The sequence below is a fragment of the Camelus bactrianus genome, chromosome 21 (assembly GCF_048773025.1).
Source record: "Camelus bactrianus isolate YW-2024 breed Bactrian camel chromosome 21, ASM4877302v1, whole genome shotgun sequence".
Classification (NCBI taxonomy): domain Eukaryota; kingdom Metazoa; phylum Chordata; class Mammalia; order Artiodactyla; family Camelidae; genus Camelus; species Camelus bactrianus.
The window spans coordinates 12,288,734-12,308,771 of NC_133559.1; the positions used below are offsets into that span (position 1 = coordinate 12,288,734).

Here is a 20,038-nt window from a genome sequence, read left to right on the forward strand (position 1 = left end):
GTGTATGTGTGTGTGTGTGTGCGCGCGCGTGTGCGTGTGTGTGTGTGTGTGTTTGCTGTTAGTGGAGGGGGAGGTATCGTCGGTAACGTTCTTGCCTCTCTGTGACAGGACTGAGAGTACCGGTAATGCAATCCGAATACCATGTTGGCTGGTAGTCCACCCTGCCACGCATCTGTCTCCACACCCTCCCACTTGCATAGCTAAAGTTTCCCGGGCGGCATCCGGTTTCTGCCTGCTTTCTCACCTCCACTGCCCTTTCGACCAACTACAAGCACGTGGCCAGGTTCCTTTTCACACCTCCGCCTCCCGGCAGCCTGTCTGCTCCCCTGCGCGGTTGAAGACCCCCGCGTCCTTGAAGGCCAACGACAGGCCCACGGGCTTCGAGGGCAGCCCAGGAGCTGGCACGCAGCAGGTAAGCCATCGGGACTGGTCGCTGGCTTGAAAGGAGACGTAAGGGACGGCCAGTCCCGGCAAGTGGCCCAACTTGGAGACGGAGGGCCCTCTCCCGCGCCTTCCGCTTTCCGTCGACGCGGCCACCAGTGATGCCGCCAACCACCACCACCGCCGCCGCCGCCACAACCTGCAGCGCCATCGCCAGCACCCTGTCCACCACGGCCACCAGCACCGTCACCAGCAGCACCAGCAGCACCACCAGCACAAGCAGCAGCACCACCGCCTGAGCTGGGAAGAGAGGGTGGCTTGTCAGCCGCGAGGATTGTGGTGGCGGAAGCAGTGCCGCTTGAGAGTCCAAGCACGCTCGTGGCCACGGCTGCGCCGGCCAGTCGTGTTTGGGGCTGGGGCAAGCGTCGGAGCAGGAGTCGTCGCCGAAGGCCTCGAGTGGGTGGGCGCGCGAGGCCGAAAGTTTTGGCGGGGCACGAGGGTGGAGGTTGCACGCCAGGGCCTGGGGCTGCAGGTGGAGGGTACCGGGTGGCTCTTGTCGGGGCGCTGAGGTCACGGGGCGGGGGAGAAGGAGCGGACGAGTTGGCTTGGTGCGTGGGCTAAAAGGGGGGTGGTGGTGGGGTGGGGGCGGAGTGTTTGTGGACGCGCTGGGGAGGTTGGTAGGCGGAGAGGAAGAAGAAATGCTTCCCTGACCGGGAATCGAACCCGGGCCGCGGCGGTGAGAGCGCCGAATCCTAACCACTAGACCACCAGGGAGCGTCGGGCTCCGCGTCTGGCCTGCCTCTGCTCGACCCAGCCACTGGGCGCTGCCTTGGCGCCAAGGCCCGGCCTTTCCACGTCCAGCCGCCCTCCGCCCCTGGCAAGCCACGTGCCCTAGCGTTCTTCCTGCTTGCTGGCACCCTCAAAACACTGCGCGCCTCCTTCCCGCACACGCGCGAGAAGCCGCAGGCCACCTAGCTCCCTCTTTTCTGCGCCCAGCTCCCGGCTCTCCCTCACGGGCCCCGGGCGGGAGGGCCGGCCGTGGAGCTCGGCAAAAGATGGGCCCGCTGCGTTGGCCGGGAATCGAACCCGGGTCAACTGCTTGGAAGGCAGCTATGCTCACCACTATACCACCAACGCTGCACAGCCCGGGCCGCCCCGACACGCCGGCCCCGGGCTCGCCGGAGCGCGGTCTCGCCGCCGCCGCCGCCGCTGCCCCTGCGGCGGCCGGGCGCAGCCCGGCCCCGACGCCCAGTCCGCCAGCAGCTCTGCGCTGCGTCAGGCGCCACCGTCGGCCGCCCCGGGCGCCTCAACCGCTCCAGCCCTACGCAGCTGCCCTCGCCCCCGGCCCGAACGCTTCTGGGGCGGGGGGCGGGGTGGGGGCGCGCTGTCGCTGCCTTGCTGCTGCCGGGCCCTCGGCTGCACGCCGCGGCCCGCCCCCCTCCGCGGGCACGCCACCTCTGGTTCCCCGCTCGCCAAAGCCCTTCTCCAACGGCTGTTGGGCGAGGCCACTCCCCGGCACCGAAAGGGGACGGGACTCATCCGCCCCACACCCGTCCCGGCAGCCGTGAAGCTGTGCAGGTGTGCGTCGCGTCGCAAGGAGCCCACTGCGGCAGCCACTGTGGGCGGGCCGCAATGTCGCCGGGCGCTTGTGGGGTCGAGAGGAGGCCCTCGCTCGGCCGTGGCGCCCGAGCGCCCGGCGAGGAGGACGGGCAAGGGGTTGCAGGGGTGGAGGGCTGGAGGCGGTCGAGGGTGGGCAGGCCCCGCTGGAGGGCGGAGGGACGAGAAGAAGGGCCGTTGGGGCCAGGCGGCTGGACAGAGAGCGGCGCCAGCCACCAAAAAGGGGCGTGTGGCCTCCCCGTCGGGGAATCGAACCCCGGTCTCCCGCGTGACAGGCGGGGATACTCACCACTATACTAACGAGGACGGCGGCGGCCACACGGGCGCCCGACTGCTCTCCGGCTGCCTGCAGACGCCTACCCCCTGCCCTCGGCCCTCTGCCCACCACGGGCGCCCGCCACGTGCCCGACCCGACCCGACCTGACCCGACACCACACCAAACGCGTCATGCAAGGAGGCAGCCCGGGACCCCGCCAGGGACACGGATCCGCGTGGCGCTGGAAACTCCCAGTGCGCGCTGCCTATAGCCCCCGACGCCAGGATCGCGCCGTGAGGAGGGGGGCCCGAGGGGGCCGGAGAGCTCAAGCAAGGCTGTGAGGAGGAGGTGGGCGCTCGCCGTGCCACGTCCCGGGAGAAGAGGCGGAGGGGTGGGCGCGGCCGGCGGCAGAAGCTGGCCGGACGCGGCACACGGCTGGGTCCCGGGCCAGGGGTGGGCGAGGGGGCGGCGGCGGCGGAGCCGGGCGCGACGGCTGGCCTCGCTGCCCCGTTGGCCGGCGCGCGCCCGGTCCGTCGCGCAGCCGGACGGCCGCCCCCTGGCGCAGAGCACCGCGTCGGGCCAAGGGCATCGGTGTCCGCGTCGCGTCGGGTCCCAGCCAGCCGAGCGGCGACGCGCCCAGGCCCGCCGTCAGGATGGCCGAGCGGTCTAAGGCGCTGCGTTCAGGTCGCAGTCTCCCCTGGAGGCGTGGGTTCGAATCCCACTCCTGACAAGCCAGCCTTTTTTGGCCCGCCCAACAAATGCTGCACCCGGCCCGTCCCGGGCCTGGACAACACCCTACCGCCTCACACTCCGTTCCTGCCTCGCACTCTTGCCAGCTCCCCAGACTCCGGCCCCCTCGACGCGACACCCACACGACGCCTCTCACACGCAGGACCTCCTCAGCCACAGCTGCTCTTCCTGCCCAGTCCTGTGCGCCGGCCTCACGGAAACAGCCCAGGGGGAACCCTCTGGAAACTGCCGTTCAGGACACACGCCCTCCTCGCCTTCGCAGTGCAGGCCTTCGCGGCACTTCTTTCACCCACCTTGGCGCCACAGCGCATGTACACGCGAGAAGCCGCTGCCCCGGCCGGACCCAGCCACACCCCGGCGCGCTCCCTCAGACGGCTGCCCACGAGCCAGCAGCCACTCTGCCAAAGTGCTCCTCCTCACGACCAACGCACCGGAGCGGGACCCTTCGGGAGAGCGGCCGGCAGGAGCGCAGAAGCCAGGCTCAGACAGCGCTGGTCATTGGCGCGGCGGCGGCGGCGGCGGCGGCGGCGGCGCCGCTCCCAGGCGCCCATGTCCCACACTCGCTGTCTCCTCACAGCCCGAGCTCGCATCCCCTCTCCAGCCTGCTGCCCGCCAACGCCCGGCACGAGCGAGAAAGCCAGGCGCCAGAGGGACTTTGGGCCAGGGCCGGCGGTCGCTGTGAGGAGCGTCGGAGCTCAGCCGCACCTGCCACGCGTCGCCTGCCCTGACTGGAATTCGGGCGCAGGCCAGGCTGGGTCCGGTTCCTGGCTTCCTCCGGCGACACTGACAGTCTGTCGGCGGCCCTGGACGGCAGATTCGGAAGCGCAGGTTGGGCCGAGTCCGCCTCCGTCCCTGCGTCCCTCCTTCCCTCCGACCGCGCCTCGCCCTGGGGGTCCTCCCCGTTCCCCCGGAGCCTCTTCTTCAGGTCACTCACCGCCTCCTGCTCACATGGAGCGGATGTCCGTGGGCGAGCAGCGAACCACCAGTGTCTGGCGGTTGGCGGCGAGCGCCGCTGGGGCGGCGTCGGGCGGCGGCGGCCATCGGTGCATGGGTGGTTCAGTGGTAGAATTCTCGCCTGCCACGCGGGAGGCCCGGGTTCGATTCCCGGCCCATGCAGCGACCCAGTCCCCTTTTGGTCCCGCAGCCCACAGCGGAGCTAGGCTTCCCCTCTCCCACGCTCAAGGCACCTGTCCTACCACAGCATGCTCCCACCCGCAGCCCACCGCCACACCTTCCCTCTCCTGTCCTGCCCACGCCGGCGCCCCCTACCCTCCGTGGGACGAAAACCCCAACCCCGAGAGCCAAGCCTCCGTGACCTGACGCCTTGCGGGCTCAGCCACTCTCGCGCCCACACACCTTCCTTGTCCCTTTTCTCTTTCTTACCCTGATCCCGCTGGGGTCACACGGTGCACTGGAAGGAATACCCTACACTGGCACCCGCTCGCCCCACCTCTTCACGTTTCACCGCGCTTCCCCGCTCTCTGCCTCACTCTCCCCACACTCGGAAAGTTACACAGTGTTTGCTCAACCAGGAACCGAAAAGCTGCCGCCCCTGGGAGGGCTACATTGCACTCCCCAGGAGTGTCCCCAAAGCGTTATCCTGCATGAGGAATTCCAAAGAGGAATTCCACAATATCAGGGCAGAGTGCACTCTATGTTCACTTTACGTCCCTCAGCCGAAATATTTTTCGAACACCCGCCCGCTCCCCCACCACTAAAACCACCATCACCACCAACACCCCAACAACAAACACCACCCCCTCCCCTGAAGCCCTCCTCCCACCACTGGCACCCCACCTAGCGACACCACCCCCCAGCACCATCAAATCCTACTTTGTCAACGGTTCTGCCCTTGCGTGTGTCCGTTTGGCCTCTTTGTTTAATTTTTATTTTTTTTTGAATTTTCATTTTAATAGACGTATAGTTGATTTACAGTATTGTGTTATTTTCAGGGGTACAGTAAACTGATTATCTTTTCTATACATGTGTATGTATACGCATATAGATCGTTACTTTCCGTTACAGGTAATTACGAGACGTTGAATATACTTCTCGGTGCTGTACCGTAAATCCTGTTGTTCCTACCCGCTAACACCAGCTCCTAATTGATCCCTCGCCTACACGTTCCCCTTGGGTAACTGTAAGTTTGTTCTCTCTCTGTGTGAATCTGTTTCTGTTTTGCACAGAGGTTCACTTGTACTATTGTTTGGATTCCACATGTATGTATTTTTGTCCTTCTGTCTGACTTATTATACTAGGTTCGGTGCTCTCTAGGTCCATCCGTGTTGCTGCAAATGACAAGATCTCATGCTTTTTTATGGCTGAGTAATATTCCACGAGATTGATTTTAATACATTGAAAATCCCTCTCTCTCTTATCTATCTGTTTTTCTATCGATATCTATCGATCGATCTCTCTATCTATCTACTTATCTATATCTCATATTTCCTTAAGCCAATCATCCACGGATTGACACCTGAGATTTTTTCCCCTGTCATGGCTATGGCCCACGGTGCTGCTATGAACGTTGAGGTGTACGTATCTTTCCCAATTAGAGGTTTTGTGTTTTCCGCATACATACTCAGGATGGGGACGGCTGGATCATATGGTAACTCTCCATTGGTGCCTTCATTGTTGTTTTCGTTGTCGTTGAAGTGTAGTTGATTTCTAAGACCGTATTAGTTTCAAGTACACAGCAAAGTGATTCGGTTTAGAATGTATACTGTATTTACAGATTATTTTCCATTATAGGGTATTCCAGGACACTGAAGATCGTTCCCTGTGTTATTCAGCAAGTCCGTGTTGCTTCTCTATTTTGTACACAGTAGCGTGTATCTGTTAACCCCATACTCCTAACTGATCCCTCCACTCTTCCCTTTCCCCATGCGTACCCGTCACTTGGTTATCGATGTCTGCCGAGTGTGTTTCTGTTTTGTACATAGACAAGTGTATATTATGTTTTAGGTTCCACCTGGAAGTGGATATCATATAATGTTTATCTTGCTCTATAACTGCCTTACTTCACACAGTGTGATAGACTCTAGGTCCATTCATGTGGCTGCGAATGACACTATTTCATCCTCCTTTGGGGCTGTGTAATATGCTCTGGTAAGTTTCTACAGCACATCTTCTTAAGTCCACCGTCCACTCATGGGCCCTTGGGTTCATTCTGGGTCTCGGCTATTGCAAATAGTGCTGCTAGGAAGGTCCTGGAGGAGGGGGGCGGTGCATGTAACCTTTCGAAGTAGAGGTTTCATCTTTCCCACGTACGTACCCAGCAGTGGGGTTGCTGGATCATATGGTAGCTCTCCTTTGGTGCCTTCATTGTTGTTGTCGTTCAAGTGTAGTTGATTTCCAGTCCTGTATTAGGTCGGGCGTACAGCACAGTGGTTCGGTTTGTATGTATATTGTATTTTCAGATTAGTTTCCTTCATAGGGTATTCCAGGACATTGCAGATCGTTCCCTGTGTGATTCCGCAAGTCCGTGTTGCTTCTCTATTTTATACACAGTAGCGTGTATCTGTTAATCCCACACTCCTAACTGATCCCTCCAGCCTTCCCTTTCCCCTCGCATAACCGTCAGTTGGTTTTCGATGTCTGTGGAGTGTGTTTCTGTTTTGTCCATAGATTCATGTCTATTATGTTTTAGATTCCACCCGGAAGTGATATTATATAATATTTATCTTTCTCAGTCTGACTTACTTCACGTCCTTTGATGGACTCTAGGTCCATCCATGCGGCCTCAAATGACAATATTCCATCCTTCTTTATGGCTGAGTAATATTCTACGGTATATTTATGCAACGCATCTTTTTAGGTCCATCGTCCACTCATGGGCCCTTGGGTTCATCCCGGGTCTCAGCAATTGCAAATAGTGCTGCTAGGAATGTGGAGGAGGGGTGCGGTGCTTGTATCTGTTCGAAGCGGAGGTTTCATCTTTCCCACATCTATACCCTGCAGTGGGGTTGCTGGATCATATGGTAGCTCTCCTTTGTGGCCTCTTTACTTCTCGACTCCATCCTCACCTGCCACTCTCCCCAACCACATCCCCTAGGCTCCACACCCCGCCACACACACAGACACACAGACACACACACACACACACACACACACACACATACAGACACACACACACACACACACACACTCAGACTTGAGGCTTGACAGATTGAAAGTGTTTCCTGATGAGGTAATCTGTGTCTCTGGGGCTGTAGAATGCCCCACTCAATTCAGACCTCGCCTAGACCCTGTCCCCTACCCTTGTTTCTGTCCTTCCCTTGCCTGCTTCCTACCCTGCTGCCCCAGCCCCAGCCCCCTGGTTAGCCTGACCACCTCAAAGCACAGCCCACCTGTCTCGCCCTCTCACCCACCGCCCCGCTGGGGTCCTCTCCCACCATCGTCCTCGTACCACAGCCCACTCACCCCCCTGCTTGCTATCTGCCCTTCCTCGAAGACTCCAGGCTCGCTCCCCTCTACCCGCCACCAACCCCTAGTTCCCCAGCCCCTCTCTCACACATCCGGTGCAGAAGACTCACTTCCGCCACTCCTGGCCTCCCACGGGCTCCTCAGACCCACTCCTACTCCATGGCCACCCTCTTCCCTACATCGGACCCACCCGCACATCGCACGCAATTGGGGGGCCAAGGGCAATCGCGGGCCCAAGCTTCGGCAGAGCCCCTGCCTGAGTGGCCAACTACTCTCCTAGCCAGTTCCCCGCAAGCCCCACTCCTCTCCTTCGCACCTGCGCTCCACCCAGTGCCCTGGACTCGTCCTGCCACCTCCCAACCCGAGGCTCAAGGCCGCCCCTTCTCTATGGGGTCGTCTGGCTCTGTTCCCTAAGCCTCGTGGTGTGGCCCCCAACCACGGCGACAAACACCTTCACCCCGTACTCTCGCCCACCCACACTCACCCCGAACACACCCACAAGGGCGTTGACGAAAGCGCCTGCGGTGATGGGATGCACCCATATGCCGACAGGGGCTCCCTTCCACAGGGGAACCGGCTTGGTCTAAATCCAGCGACTATACTGCCACCGCCAAACGCTGCAGCTCATCGGCTGTCCACTCTGCCTCTGAAGGAAACAAGCTGTGAACCGCACACCAAACCCTTTGCTGACAGACGCGCCCAAGCCTGGCCTGAGAGGAGACCGAGGTCGGTGATTCACCATGGCCAGAATCCATAGGAGAAGGTGAAGACAGGCTGAAGAGAGGGATGGAGTCCATCCAATAATAGATAGTAACGTGGGAATGGGGAATATTAGAAGTCATAGCCAGGTGAGTGGTGCATGTGTGTGTGTGTGTGTGACTCTGGTGTGTGTGTATGTGTGTGTGTGTGTGCGCGCGCGTGTGCGTGTGTGTGTGTGTGTGTTTGCTGTTAGTGGAGGGGGAGGTATCGTCGGTAACGTTCTTGCCTCTCTGTGACAGGACTGAGAGTACCGGTAATGCAATCCGAATACCATGTTGGCTGGTAGTCCACCCTGCCACGCATCTGTCTCCACACCCTCCCACTTGCATAGCTAAAGTTTCCCGGGCGGCATCCGGTTTCTGCCTGCTTTCTCACCTCCACTGCCCTTTCGACCAACTACAAGCACGTGGCCAGGTTCCTTTTCACACCTCCGCCTCCCGGCAGCCTGTCTGCTCCCCTGCGCGGTTCAAGACCCCCGCGTCCTTGAAGGCCAACGACAGGCCCACGGGCTTCGAGGGCGGCCCAGGAGCTGGCACGCAGCAGGTAAGCCATCGGGACTGGTCGCTGGCTTGAAAGGAGACGTAAGGGACGGCCAGTCCCGGCAAGTGGCCCAACTTGGAGACGGAGGGCCCTCTCCCGCGCCTTCCGCTTTCCGTCGACGCGGCCACCAGTGATGCCGCCAACCACCACCACCGCCGCCGCCGCCACAACCTGCAGCGCCATCGCCAGCACCCTGTCCACCACGGCCACCAGCACCGTCACCAGCAGCACCAGCAGCACCACCAGCACAAGCAGCAGCACCACCGCCTGAGCTGGGAAGAGAGGGTGGCTTGTCAGCCGCGAGGATTGTGGTGGCGGAAGCAGTGCCGCTTGAGAGTCCAAGCACGCTCGTGGCCACGGCTGCGCCGGCCAGTCGTGTTTGGGGCTGGGGCAAGCGTCGGAGCAGGAGTCGTCGCCGAAGGCCTCGAGTGGGTGGGCGCGCGAGGCCGAAAGTTTTGGCGGGGCACGAGGGTGGAGGTTGCACGCCAGGGCCTGGGGCTGCAGGTGGAGGGTACCGGGTGGCTCTTGTCGGGGCGCTGAGGTCACGGGGCGGGGGAGAAGGAGCGGACGAGTTGGCTTGGTGCGTGGGCTAAAAGGGGGGTGGTGGTGGGGTGGGGGCGGAGTGTTTGTGGACGCGCTGGGGAGGTTGGTAGGCGGAGAGGAAGAAGAAATGCTTCCCTGACCGGGAATCGAACCCGGGCCGCGGCGGTGAGAGCGCCGAATCCTAACCACTAGACCACCAGGGAGCGTCGGGCTCCGCGTCTGGCCTGCCTCTGCTCGACCCAGCCACTGGGCGCTGCCTTGGCGCCAAGGCCCGGCCTTTCCACGTCCAGCCGCCCTCCGCCCCTGGCAAGCCACGTGCCCTAGCGTTCTTCCTGCTTGCTGGCACCCTCAAAACACTGCGCGCCTCCTTCCCGCACACGCGCGAGAAGCCGCAGGCCACCTAGCTCCCTCTTTTCTGCGCCCAGCTCCCGGCTCTCCCTCACGGGCCCCGGGCGGGAGGGCCGGCCGTGGAGCTCGGCAAAAGATGGGCCCGCTGCGTTGGCCGGGAATCGAACCCGGGTCAACTGCTTGGAAGGCAGCTATGCTCACCACTATACCACCAACGCTGCACAGCCCGGGCCGCCCCGACACGCCGGCCCCGGGCTCGCCGGAGCGCGGTCTCGCCGCCGCCGCCGCCGCTGCCCCTGCGGCGGCCGGGCGCAGCCCGGCCCCGACGCCCCGTCCGCCAGCAGCTCTGCGCTGCGTCAGGCGCCACCGTCGGCCGCCCCGGGCGCCTCAACCGCTCCAGCCCTACGCAGCTGCCCTCGCCCCCGGCCCGAACGCTTCTGGGGCGGGGGGCGGGGTGGGGGCGCGCTGTCGCTGCCTTGCTGCTGCCGGGCCCTCGGCTGCACGCCGCGGCCCGCCCCCCTCCGCGGGCACGCCACCTCTGGTTCCCCGCTCGCCAAAGCCCTTCTCCAACGGCTGTTGGGCGAGGCCACTCCCCGGCACCGAAAGGGGACGGGACTCATCCGCCCCACACCCGTCCCGGCAGCCGTGAAGCTGTGCAGGTGTGCGTCGCGTCGCAAGGAGCCCACTGCGGCAGCCACTGTGGGCGGGCCGCAATGTCGCCGGGCGCTTGTGGGGTCGAGAGGAGGCCCTCGCTCGGCCGTGGCGCCCGAGCGCCCGGCGAGGAGGACGGGCAAGGGGTTGCAGGGGTGGAGGGCTGGAGGCGGTCGAGGGTGGGCAGGCCCCGCTGGAGGGCGGAGGGACGAGAAGAAGGGCCGTTGGGGCCAGGCGGCTGGACAGAGAGCGGCGCCAGCCACCAAAAAGGGGCGTGTGGCCTCCCCGTCGGGGAATCGAACCCCGGTCTCCCGCGTGACAGGCGGGGATACTCACCACTATACTAACGAGGACGGCGGCGGCCACACGGGCGCCCGACTGCTCTCCGGCTGCCTGCAGACGCCTACCCCCTGCCCTCGGCCCTCTGCCCACCACGGGCGCCCGCCACGTGCCCGACCCGACCCGACCTGACCCGACACCACACCAAACGCGTCATGCAAGGAGGCAGCCCGGGACCCCGCCAGGGACACGGATCCGCGTGGCGCTGGAAACTCCCAGTGCGCGCTGCCTATAGCCCCCGACGCCAGGATCGCGCCGTGAGGAGGGGGGCCCGAGGGGGCCGGAGAGCTCAAGCAAGGCTGTGAGGAGGAGGTGGGCGCTCGCCGTGCCACGTCCCGGGAGAAGAGGCGGAGGGGTGGGCGCGGCCGGCGGCAGAAGCTGGCCGGACGCGGCACACGGCTGGGTCCCGGGCCAGGGGTGGGCGAGGGGGCGGCGGCGGCGGAGCCGGGCGCGACGGCTGGCCTCGCTGCCCCGTTGGCCGGCGCGCGCCCGGTCCGTCGCGCAGCCGGACGGCCGCCCCCTGGCGCAGAGCACCGCGTCGGGCCAAGGGCATCGGTGTCCGCGTCGCGTCGGGTCCCAGCCAGCCGAGCGGCGACGCGCCCAGGCCCGCCGTCAGGATGGCCGAGCGGTCTAAGGCGCTGCGTTCAGGTCGCAGTCTCCCCTGGAGGCGTGGGTTCGAATCCCACTCCTGACAAGCCAGCCTTTTTTGGCCCGCCCAACAAATGCTGCACCCGGCCCGTCCCGGGCCTGGACAACACCCTACCGCCTCACACTCCGTTCCTGCCTCGCACTCTTGCCAGCTCCCCAGACTCCGGCCCCCTCGACGCGACACCCACACGACGCCTCTCACACGCAGGACCTCCTCAGCCACAGCTGCTCTTCCTGCCCAGTCCTGTGCGCCGGCCTCACGGAAACAGCCCAGGGGGAACCCTCTGGAAACTGCCGTTCAGGACACACGCCCTCCTCGCCTTCGCAGTGCAGGCCTTCGCGGCACTTCTTTCACCCACCTTGGCGCCACAGCGCATGTACACGCGAGAAGCCGCTGCCCCGGCCGGACCCAGCCACACCCCGGCGCGCTCCCTCAGACGGCTGCCCACGAGCCAGCAGCCACTCTGCCAAAGTGCTCCTCCTCACGACCAACGCACCGGAGCGGGACCCTTCGGGAGAGCGGCCGGCAGGAGCGCAGAAGCCAGGCTCAGACAGCGCTGGTCATTGGCGCGGCGGCGGCGGCGGCGGCGGCGGCGGCGGCGGCGCCGCTCCCAGGCGCCCATGTCCCACACTCGCTGTCTCCTCACAGCCCGAGCTCGCATCCCCTCTCCAGCCTGCTGCCCGCCAACGCCCGGCACGAGCGAGAAAGCCAGGCGCCAGAGGGACTTTGGGCCAGGGCCGGCGGTCGCTGTGAGGAGCGTCGGAGCTCAGCCGCACCTGCCACGCGTCGCCTGCCCTGACTGGAATTCGGGCGCAGGCCAGGCTGGGTCCGGTTCCTGGCTTCCTCCGGCGACACTGACAGTCTGTCGGCGGCCCTGGACGGCAGATTCGGAAGCGCAGGTTGGGCCGAGTCCGCCTCCGTCCCTGCGTCCCTCCTTCCCTCCGACCGCGCCTCGCCCTGGGGGTCCTCCCCGTTCCCCCGGAGCCTCTTCTTCAGGTCACTCACCGCCTCCTGCTCACATGGAGCGGATGTCCGTGGGCGAGCAGCGAACCACCAGTGTCTGGCGGTTGGCGGCGAGCGCCGCTGGGGCGGCGTCGGGCGGCGGCGGCCATCGGTGCATGGGTGGTTCAGTGGTAGAATTCTCGCCTGCCACGCGGGAGGCCCGGGTTCGATTCCCGGCCCATGCAGCGACCCAGTCCCCTTTTGGTCCCGCAGCCCACAGCGGAGCTAGGCTTCCCCTCTCCCACGCTCAAGGCACCTGTCCTACCACAGCATGCTCCCACCCGCAGCCCACCGCCACACCTTCCCTCTCCTGTCCTGCCCACGCCGGCGCCCCCTACCCTCCGTGGGACGAAAACCCCAACCCCGAGAGCCAAGCCTCCGTGACCTGACGCCTTGCGGGCTCAGCCACTCTCGCGCCCACACACCTTCCTTGTCCCTTTTCTCTTTCTTACCCTGATCCCGCTGGGGTCACACGGTGCACTGGAAGGAATACCCTACACTGGCACCCGCTCGCCCCACCTCTTCACGTTTCACCGCGCTTCCCCGCTCTCTGCCTCACTCTCCCCACACTCGGAAAGTTACACAGTGTTTGCTCAACCAGGAACCGAAAAGCTGCCGCCCCTGGGAGGGCTACATTGCACTCCCCAGGAGTGTCCCCAAAGCGTTATCCTGCATGAGGAATTCCAAAGAGGAATTCCACAATATCAGGGCAGAGTGCACTCTATGTTCACTTTACGTCCCTCAGCCGAAATATTTTTCGAACACCCGCCCGCTCCCCCACCACTAAAACCACCATCACCACCAACACCCCAACAACAAACACCACCCCCTCCCCTGAAGCCCTCCTCCCACCACTGGCACCCCACCTAGCGACACCACCCCCCAGCACCATCAAATCCTACTTTGTCAACGGTTCTGCCCTTGCGTGTGTCCGTTTGGCCTCTTTGTTTAATTTTTATTTTTTTTTGAATTTTCATTTTAATAGACGTATAGTTGATTTACAGTATTGTGTTATTTTCAGGGGTACAGTAAACTGATTATCTTTTCTATACATGTGTATGTATACGCATATAGATCGTTACTTTCCGTTACAGGTAATTACGAGACGTTGAATATACTTCTCGGTGCTGTACCGTAAATCCTGTTGTTCCTACCCGCTAACACCAGCTCCTAATTGATCCCTCGCCTACACGTTCCCCTTGGGTAACTGTAAGTTTGTTCTCTCTCTGTGTGAATCTGTTTCTGTTTTGCACAGAGGTTCACTTGTACTATTGTTTGGATTCCACATGTATGTATTTTTGTCCTTCTGTCTGACTTATTATACTAGGTTCGGTGCTCTCTAGGTCCATCCGTGTTGCTGCAAATGACAAGATCTCATGCTTTTTTATGGCTGAGTAATATTCCACGAGATTGATTTTAATACATTGAAAATCCCTCTCTCTCTTATCTATCTGTTTTTCTATCGATATCTATCGATCGATCTCTCTATCTATCTACTTATCTATATCTCATATTTCCTTAAGCCAATCATCCACGGATTGACACCTGAGATTTTTTCCCCTGTCATGGCTATGGCCCACGGTGCTGCTATGAACGTTGAGGTGTACGTATCTTTCCCAATTAGAGGTTTTGTGTTTTCCGCATACATACTCAGGATGGGGACGGCTGGATCATATGGTAACTCTCCATTGGTGCCTTCATTGTTGTTTTCGTTGTCGTTGAAGTGTAGTTGATTTCTAAGACCGTATTAGTTTCAAGTACACAGCAAAGTGATTCGGTTTAGAATGTATACTGTATTTACAGATTATTTTCCATTATAGGGTATTCCAGGACACTGAAGATCGTTCCCTGTGTTATTCAGCAAGTCCGTGTTGCTTCTCTATTTTGTACACAGTAGCGTGTATCTGTTAACCCCATACTCCTAACTGATCCCTCCACTCTTCCCTTTCCCCATGCGTACCCGTCACTTGGTTATCGATGTCTGCCGAGTGTGTTTCTGTTTTGTACATAGACAAGTGTATATTATGTTTTAGGTTCCACCTGGAAGTGGATATCATATAATGTTTATCTTGCTCTATAACTGCCTTACTTCACACAGTGTGATAGACTCTAGGTCCATTCATGTGGCTGCGAATGACACTATTTCATCCTCCTTTGGGGCTGTGTAATATGCTCTGGTAAGTTTCTACAGCACATCTTCTTAAGTCCACCGTCCACTCATGGGCCCTTGGGTTCATTCTGGGTCTCGGCTATTGCAAATAGTGCTGCTAGGAAGGTCCTGGAGGAGGGGGGCGGTGCATGTAACCTTTCGAAGTAGAGGTTTCATCTTTCCCACGTACGTACCCAGCAGTGGGGTTGCTGGATCATATGGTAGCTCTCCTTTGGTGCCTTCATTGTTGTTGTCGTTCAAGTGTAGTTGATTTCCAGTCCTGTATTAGGTCGGGCGTACAGCACAGTGGTTCGGTTTGTATGTATATTGTATTTTCAGATTAGTTTCCTTCATAGGGTATTCCAGGACATTGCAGATCGTTCCCTGTGTGATTCCGCAAGTCCGTGTTGCTTCTCTATTTTATACACAGTAGCGTGTATCTGTTAATCCCACACTCCTAACTGATCCCTCCAGCCTTCCCTTTCCCCTCGCATAACCGTCAGTTGGTTTTCGATGTCTGTGGAGTGTGTTTCTGTTTTGTCCATAGATTCATGTCTATTATGTTTTAGATTCCACCCGGAAGTGATATTATATAATATTTATCTTTCTCAGTCTGACTTACTTCACGTCCTTTGATGGACTCTAGGTCCATCCATGCGGCCTCAAATGACAATATTCCATCCTTCTTTATGGCTGAGTAATATTCTACGGTATATTTATGCAACGCATCTTTTTAGGTCCATCGTCCACTCATGGGCCCTTGGGTTCATCCCGGGTCTCAGCAATTGCAAATAGTGCTGCTAGGAATGTGGAGGAGGGGTGCGGTGCTTGTATCTGTTCGAAGCGGAGGTTTCATCTTTCCCACATCTATACCCTGCAGTGGGGTTGCTGGATCATATGGTAGCTCTCCTTTGTGGCCTCTTTACTTCTCGACTCCATCCTCACCTGCCACTCTCCCCAACCACATCCCCTAGGCTCCACACCCCGCCACACACACAGACACACAGACACACACACACACACACACACACACATACAGACACACACACACACACACACACACTCAGACTTGAGGCTTGACAGATTGAAAGTGTTTCCTGATGAGGTAATCTGTGTCTCTGGGGCTGTAGAATGCCCCACTCAATTCAGACCTCGCCTAGACCCTGTCCCCTACCCTTGTTTCTGTCCTTCCCTTGCCTGCTTCCTACCCTGCTGCCCCAGCCCCAGCCCCCTGGTTAGCCTGACCACCTCAAAGCACAGCCCACCTGTCTCGCCCTCTCACCCACCGCCCCGCTGGGGTCCTCTCCCACCATCGTCCTCGTACCACAGCCCACTCACCCCCCTGCTTGCTATCTGCCCTTCCTCGAAGACTCCAGGCTCGCTCCCCTCTACCCGCCACCAACCCCTAGTTCCCCAGCCCCTCTCTCACACATCCGGTGCAGAAGACTCACTTCTGCCACTCCTGGCCTCCCACGGGCTCCTCAGACCCACTCCTACTCCATGGCCACCCTCTTCCCTACATCGGACCCACCCGCACATCGCACGCAATTGGGGGGCCAAGGGCAATCGCGGGCCCAAGCTTCGGCAGAGCCCCTGCCTGAGTGGCCAACTACTCTCCTAGCCAGTTCCCCGCAAGCCCCACTCCTCTCCTTCGCACCTGCGCTCCACCCAGTGCCCTGGACTCGTCCTGCCACCTCCCAACCCGAGGCTCAAGGCCGGCCCTTCTCTATGGGGTCGTCTGGCTCTGTTCCCTAAGCCTCGTGGTGTGGCCCCCAACCACGGCGACAAACACCTTCACCCCGTACTCTCGCCCACCCACACTCACCCCGAACACACCCACAAGGGCGTTGACGAAAGCGCCTGCGGTGATGGGATGCACCCATATGCCGACAGGGGCTCCCTTCCACAGGGGAACCGGCTTGGTCTAAATCCAGCGACTATACTGCCACCGCCAAACGCTGCAGCTCATCGGCTGTCCACTCTGCCTCTGAAGGAAACAAGCTGTGAACCGCACACCAAACCCTTTGCTGACAGACGCGCCCAAGCCTGGCCTGAGAGGAGACCGAGGTCGGTGATTCACCATGGCCAGAATCCATAGGAGAAGGTGAAGACAGGCTGAAGAGAGGGATGGAGTCCATCCAATAATAGATAGTAACGTGGGAATGGGGAATATTAGAAGTCATAGCCAGGTGAGTGGTGCATGTGTGTGTGTGTGTGTGACTCTGGTGTGTGTGTATGTGTGTGTGTGTGTGCGCGCGCGTGTGCGTGTGTGTGTGTGTGTGTTTGCTGTTAGTGGAGGGGGAGGTATCGTCGGTAACGTTCTTGCCTCTCTGTGACAGGACTGAGAGTACCGGTAATGCAATCCGAATACCATGTTGGCTGGTAGTCCACCCTGCCACGCATCTGTCTCCACACCCTCCCACTTGCATAGCTAAAGTTTCCCGGGCGGCATCCGGTTTCTGCCTGCTTTCTCACCTCCACTGCCCTTTCGACCAACTACAAGCACGTGGCCAGGTTCCTTTTCACACCTCCGCCTCCCGGCAGCCTGTCTGCTCCCCTGCGCGGTTCAAGACCCCCGCGTCCTTGAAGGCCAACGACAGGCCCACGGGCTTCGAGGGCGGCCCAGGAGCTGGCACGCAGCAGGTAAGCCATCGGGACTGGTCGCTGGCTTGAAAGGAGACGTAAGGGACGGCCAGTCCCGGCAAGTGGCCCAACTTGGAGACGGAGGGCCCTCTCCCGCGCCTTCCGCTTTCCGTCGACGCGGCCACCAGTGATGCCGCCAACCACCACCACCGCCGCCGCCGCCACAACCTGCAGCGCCATCGCCAGCACCCTGTCCACCACGGCCACCAGCACCGTCACCAGCAGCACCAGCAGCACCACCAGCACAAGCAGCAGCACCACCGCCTGAGCTGGGAAGAGAGGGTGGCTTGTCAGCCGCGAGGATTGTGGTGGCGGAAGCAGTGCCGCTTGAGAGTCCAAGCACGCTCGTGGCCACGGCTGCGCCGGCCAGTCGTGTTTGGGGCTGGGGCAAGCGTCGGAGCAGGAGTCGTCGCCGAAGGCCTCGAGTGGGTGGGCGCGCGAGGCCGAAAGTTTTGGCGGGGCACGAGGGTGGAGGTTGCACGCCAGGGCCTGGGGCTGCAGGTGGAGGGTACCGGGTGGCTCTTGTCGGGGCGCTGAGGTCACGGGGCGGGGGAGAAGGAGCGGACGAGTTGGCTTGGTGCGTGGGCTAAAAGGGGGGTGGTGGTGGGGTGGGGGCGGAGTGTTTGTGGACGCGCTGGGGAGGTTGGTAGGCGGAGAGGAAGAAGAAATGCTTCCCTGACCGGGAATCGAACCCGGGCCGCGGCGGTGAGAGCGCCGAATCCTAACCACTAGACCACCAGGGAGCGTCGGGCTCCGCGTCTGGCCTGCCTCTGCTCGACCCAGCCACTGGGCGCTGCCTTGGCGCCAAGGCCCGGCCTTTCCACGTCCAGCCGCCCTCCGCCCCTGGCAAGCCACGTGCCCTAGCGTTCTTCCTGCTTGCTGGCACCCTCAAAACACTGCGCGCCTCCTTCCCGCACACGCGCGAGAAGCCGCAGGCCACTTGGCTCCCTCTTTTCTGCGCCCAGCTCCCATGTCTCCCTTATGGGCCCCTGGCAGGAGGGCCGGCCGTGGAGCTCGGCAAAAGATGGGCCCGCTGCGTTGGCCGGGAATCTTACTTGGCTCAACTGACAGGAAGGCAGCCATGTTCAACACTATATCACCATCCCTGCACAGACCGGGCAGCCCCAACACGCCGGCCCCGAGCTCACCGTATCGCAGTCTCGCCGCGGATGACGCTGTCCTTGCGATGGCCGGGCGCAGCACTGAAGGGACGCCCCATCCGCCAGCAGCTCTGCGCTGCGTCAGGCGCGACAGTCAGCCGACCTGGACTCCTAGGCCTCTTCATCCCTATCCAGCTGCCCTCAGCCCCGGCACGACCGATCTGGGGTGGGGTCTGGGGGGGCGCGCTGTCGCTGCCTTGCTGCTGCCGGGCTCTCGGCTGCACGCCCCTCTTCAGAGTTCAGGGCGAGTTGCTTTTGCTTGTGCTTGTTGTGATGCTGGTGCTGCTGGTGACGGTGCTGGTGGCCATGGTGGATAGATTCCTGGTGATGGCGCTGCAGGTTGTGGCGGCGGCGGCCGTGGTGGTGGTTGGCGGCATCACTGGTGGCCGCGTCGACGGAAAGCGGAAGGCGCGGGAGAGGGCCCTCCGTCTCCAAGTTGGGCCACTTGCCGGGACTGGCCGTCCCTTACGTCTCCTTTCAAGCCAGCGACCAGTCCCGATGGCTTACCTGCTGCGTGCCAGCTCCTGGGCCGCCCTCGAAGCCCGTGGGCCTGTCGTTGGCCTTCAAGGACGCGGGGGTCTTGAACCGCGCAGGGGAGCAGACAGGCTGCCGGGAGGCGGAGGTGTGAAAAGGAACCTGGCCACGTGCTTGTAGTTGGTCGAAAGGGCAGTGGAGGTGAGAAAGCAGGCAGAAACCGGATGCCGCCCGGGAAACTTTAGCTATGCAAGTGGGAGGGTGTGGAGACAGATGCGTGGCAGGGTGGACTACCAGCCAACATGGTATTCGGATTGCATTACCGGTACTCTCAGTCCTGTCACAGAGAGGCAAGAACGTTACCGACGATACCTCCCCCTCCACTAACAGCAAACACACACACACACACACACGCACACGCGCGCGCACACACACACACACATACACACACACCAGAGTCACACACACACACACACATGCACCACTCACCTGGCTATGACTTCTAATATTCCCCATTCCCACGTTACTATCTATTATTGGATGGACTCCATCCCTCTCTTCAGCCTGTCTTCACCTTCTCCTATGGATTCTGGCCATGGTGAATCACCGACCTCGGTCTCCTCTCAGGCCAGGCTTGGGCGCGTCTGTCAGCAAAGGGTTTGGTGTGCGGTTCACAGCTTGTTTCCTTCAGAGGCAGAGTGGACAGCCGATGAGCTGCAGCGTTTGGCGGTGGCAGTATAGTCGCTGGATTTAGACCAAGCCGGTTCCCCTGTGGAAGGGAGCCCCTGTCGGCATATGGGTGCATCCCATCACCGCAGGCGCTTTCGTCAACGCCCTTGTGGGTGTGTTCGGGGTGAGTGTGGGTGGGCGAGAGTACGGGGTGAAGGTGTTTGTCGCCGTGGTTGGGGGCCACACCACGAGGCTTAGGGAACAGAGCCAGACGACCCCATAGAGAAGGGCCGGCCTTGAGCCTCGGGTTGGGAGGTGGCAGGACGAGTCCAGGGCACTGGGTGGAGCGCAGGTGCGAAGGAGAGGAGTGGGGCTTGCGGGGAACTGGCTAGGAGAGTAGTTGGCCACTCAGGCAGGGGCTCTGCCGAAGCTTGGGCCCGCGATTGCCCTTGGCCCCCCAATTGCGTGCGATGTGCGGGTGGGTCCGATGTAGGGAAGAGGGTGGCCATGGAGTAGGAGTGGGTCTGAGGAGCCCGTGGGAGGCCAGGAGTGGCGGAAGTGAGTCTTCTGCACCGGATGTGTGAGAGAGGGGCTGGGGAACTAGGGGTTGGTGGCGGGTAGAGGGGAGCGAGCCTGGAGTCTTCGAGGAAGGGCAGATAGCAAGCAGGGGGGGTGAGTGGGCT

General features: G+C 61.3%; 11 non-coding genes across 11 annotated transcripts; 4 read left to right on the top strand and 7 right to left on the bottom strand.

Moving 5' to 3' along the window:
* Nucleotides 1–1,083: 1,083 nt before the first annotated feature.
* On the bottom strand, nt 1,084–1,155 carry TRNAE-CUC (transfer RNA glutamic acid (anticodon CUC)). Its single transcript has one exon. It is a non-coding gene; the product is annotated as a tRNA-Glu (tRNA).
* A 291-nt stretch (nt 1,156–1,446) lies between these two features.
* TRNAG-UCC (transfer RNA glycine (anticodon UCC)) lies at nt 1,447–1,518 on the bottom strand. Its single transcript has one exon. It is a non-coding gene; the product is annotated as a tRNA-Gly (tRNA).
* Nucleotides 1,519–2,232: 714 nt separating this feature from the next.
* Nucleotides 2,233–2,304, bottom strand: TRNAD-GUC (transfer RNA aspartic acid (anticodon GUC)). Its single transcript has one exon. It is a non-coding gene; the product is annotated as a tRNA-Asp (tRNA).
* Nucleotides 2,305–2,901: 597 nt separating this feature from the next.
* On the top strand, nt 2,902–2,984 carry TRNAL-CAG (transfer RNA leucine (anticodon CAG)). Its single transcript has one exon. It is a non-coding gene; the product is annotated as a tRNA-Leu (tRNA).
* Nucleotides 2,985–4,049: 1,065 nt separating this feature from the next.
* TRNAG-GCC (transfer RNA glycine (anticodon GCC)) lies at nt 4,050–4,120 on the top strand. The gene has a single exon. It is a non-coding gene; the product is annotated as a tRNA-Gly (tRNA).
* A 5,282-nt stretch (nt 4,121–9,402) lies between these two features.
* On the bottom strand, nt 9,403–9,474 carry TRNAE-CUC (transfer RNA glutamic acid (anticodon CUC)). Its single transcript has one exon. It is a non-coding gene; the product is annotated as a tRNA-Glu (tRNA).
* Nucleotides 9,475–9,765: 291 nt separating this feature from the next.
* Nucleotides 9,766–9,837, bottom strand: TRNAG-UCC (transfer RNA glycine (anticodon UCC)). The gene has a single exon. It is a non-coding gene; the product is annotated as a tRNA-Gly (tRNA).
* Nucleotides 9,838–10,551: 714 nt separating this feature from the next.
* TRNAD-GUC (transfer RNA aspartic acid (anticodon GUC)) lies at nt 10,552–10,623 on the bottom strand. The gene has a single exon. It is a non-coding gene; the product is annotated as a tRNA-Asp (tRNA).
* A 597-nt stretch (nt 10,624–11,220) lies between these two features.
* On the top strand, nt 11,221–11,303 carry TRNAL-CAG (transfer RNA leucine (anticodon CAG)). The gene has a single exon. It is a non-coding gene; the product is annotated as a tRNA-Leu (tRNA).
* Nucleotides 11,304–12,374: 1,071 nt separating this feature from the next.
* TRNAG-GCC (transfer RNA glycine (anticodon GCC)) lies at nt 12,375–12,445 on the top strand. Its single transcript has one exon. It is a non-coding gene; the product is annotated as a tRNA-Gly (tRNA).
* Nucleotides 12,446–17,723: 5,278 nt separating this feature from the next.
* On the bottom strand, nt 17,724–17,795 carry TRNAE-CUC (transfer RNA glutamic acid (anticodon CUC)). Its single transcript has one exon. It is a non-coding gene; the product is annotated as a tRNA-Glu (tRNA).
* Nucleotides 17,796–20,038: the final 2,243 nt, after the last annotated feature.